Genomic DNA, 2,909 nt, shown 5'->3' with positions numbered 1-2,909 from the left:
CAGGTGCTGCACAAAGTTGTAATATGCTTGTGTGCACAGCTGCTTTTTTTGATATGCAAGCACAGACCTAAATATTTAAAAGGGTTGTCTAGTTTGGCAAACCCTATACAAGAGCCATATCAGGACTTCAGTGGGAACTGTGTACGGCCTCCATTTTCAGCTAGATGTAAAAATGCCAGCGTTCTTAAAAGTAACATTTTTTTATATCATTCTTTTTATTTAGGCCATTTTGTGTGTTTTTCGTGGCATTTTTATTAAATTTTTTGCAGCTTTTTTTAAGTGCTGCCAGGAGCTGCATTATAGTCTATAGTAGAATATCAAATGCACTGCCCACTACTGCTATTTTGGTTTTTGGCATTTTTGAGGCAATTTTGTGGTCAGTGGCGTTTTTTTTCCAAACGCAGCATTCTCTGGGTATGACTTCAGAAAATGCTTATGTACAAAATGATACCAAGTGAAAAAAGGCACTAAAAAAAGCCTTAAAAAAACGCATGTTACATTATAATAACGCTTGCATTTTTAGAATGTTTTTTTTACTTCACCAGTGCTCCTTAGGCTGTAAGACATGCCCTCTGTTAATGGATTGACCAAAACTGCTCACGTGAGCAGCTGTGGCCAATCTGGGAACAGTGGGCGTATATTAGACTCTATGTCTAAGAAGCGCTGTGGGGGAACGTACGGCAGAACAGGACAGGAATGGGATCAGGTGGGTATGCAAAGTTTCTTTTTTTTTACAGGGGGGTCTATATGTGGGGCACTATCTACAGGGGAGGGCTATATGTGGGGCACTATATACAGGGGGATATATGTGGGGCACTATCTACAGGGGCTACTATCTGCCGGGGTATCTATGGGGGCACTATCTACAGGGGCTCTATGGGGCAGTATCTACAGCAGGCTCTATTGGGAGCCCTATGTATGTGGGACACTGTCTTCAGGGGGCTCTATGTGGGGCAATGTCTACAGGGGGCTCTATGGGGGGCACTATCTACAGGGGACGCTATGGGGGGCACTATCTACAGGGGGCAGTGTGTGTGACAGTGTATAATCAGGGAAACAGTGTATAGTGCTATTATAATTAGAGGTGCAGTGTATGGCACTAATATATTTATGGGTATAGTATGTGACACCACTATGGTAAAATTAACTTTGTTTATAGGTGCAGAAATGTTTTAAAAGTGAGAAGCTGAAGACATCTAAGTGGTAAACTGCAGAAACGGGCTGTGGCCGGGAGAAGTCATCATAGATGTCTGGACCGGATGGAGAAAAAAAAGATAAATAGAACTAGAATCTGAGGAGACGTCACCAGTGAGTCACTTGATGCAAATGTTTATTCTGCCTCGAATCAGTACTTTAGTAACTGTATGATCTGCAGGGAGATGTTGGATGGTATGTTTTTTGTGAAACAGCAACTCCCAGCATATCCTTACCATTGTTCGGGCCATGTTGGGAGCTGTAGTTTAAACCCATACCTATATGGCAGGGGTTGCACTAAATTGTGCTGTATTTATGTACTGAGCTTTGTTCTGGTGCTGTAGTTATGTACCGAGCTTGGTTCTAGTACTGTATTTATGTACTGAGCTGGGTTCTGATCTTGTATACAGTATATGTAGTGAGCTTGATTCTGGTGCTGTATATATGTACTGAGCTTGGATCTGGTGTTGTATTTATGTAGGGAGCTTGGTTCTGGTGTTGTATATATATATACTGAGCTTGATTCTTGTGCTGTATTGCTGTATTTATATACTGAGCTTTGCTCAGGTGCTGTATTTATGTACTGAGCTTGGTTCTGGCGCTTTATTTATGTACTGAGCTTGGTTTTGGCTCTGTATTTATGTACGGAGCTTGGTTCTAGTACTGTATTTATGTACTGAGCTTGGTTCTGGCGCTGTATTTATGTACAGAGCTTGGTTCTAGTACTGTATTTTTGTACTGAGCTTGGTTCTGACCCTGTATATATGTAGTGAGCTTTGTTCTGGTGTCGTATTTATGTACTGAGCTGGGTTCTGACCCTGTATATATGTAGTGAGCTTTGTTCTGGTGCTGTATTTATGTAGTGAGCTTCGTTCTGGTGTTGTATATATGTACTGAGCTTGGTTCTGGTGCTGTATTGATATACTGAGCTTTGCTCTGGACCTGTATTTATGTACTGAGCCTTGTTCTGGTGCTGTATTTATGTACTGAGCTTTGTTCTTGTGCTGTATTTATGTACTGAGCTTGGTTCTGGAGCTGTATTTATGTACTGAGCTTTGTTCTGGTGCTTTATTTATGTACTGAGCTTTGTTCTGGTGCTGTATTTATGTACTGAGCTTTGCTCTGGAGCTGTATTTATGTACTGAGCTTTGTTCTTGTGCTGTATTTATGTACTGAGCTTGGTTCTGGAGCTGTATTTATGTACTGAGCTTTGTTCTGGTGCTGTATTTATGTACTGAGCTTTGTTCTGGTGCTGTATTTATGTACTGAGCTTTGCTCTGGAGCTGTATTTATGTACTGAGCTTTGTTCTGGCGCTGTCATTTAATAGGATATATTTATAAGAAATTGCATGGCAGATGGAATTGTTTTCAATTTATTGTATATTTTATGGGAACCTGTCAAGTAGTTTTAACCCCTTGAACTGCCACCATGTTGTAATACATGACCTGACAATATTTTAAAACATTCCTGTTTTTCAGAAGCAGCTAAATTTACAAAATCAATTTTTAAAATGGCTTAAACTATATGCTAATTACTTATTAAACGGTCATGGGGCGGTGCCGCTATCCTGAAGAGTCACATAGTCCTGCCTCCAAACCCAACTTTCCATGCGTGATTGACATCCCCTGGCTGTTATACATCACGATCAGTCTCCTCCAACTTTCTCAGATGCACCATTGCCTTGTACTCCATGGGCACGCACCATGCAGCGAGG

The sequence above is a fragment of the Rhinoderma darwinii genome, chromosome 5 (genome assembly GCF_050947455.1).
Source record: "Rhinoderma darwinii isolate aRhiDar2 chromosome 5, aRhiDar2.hap1, whole genome shotgun sequence".
NCBI lineage: Eukaryota > Metazoa > Chordata > Amphibia > Anura > Rhinodermatidae > Rhinoderma > Rhinoderma darwinii.
The sequence above is the reverse complement of the archived record's forward strand: the minus strand, read 5'-3'. Positions refer to the sequence as shown.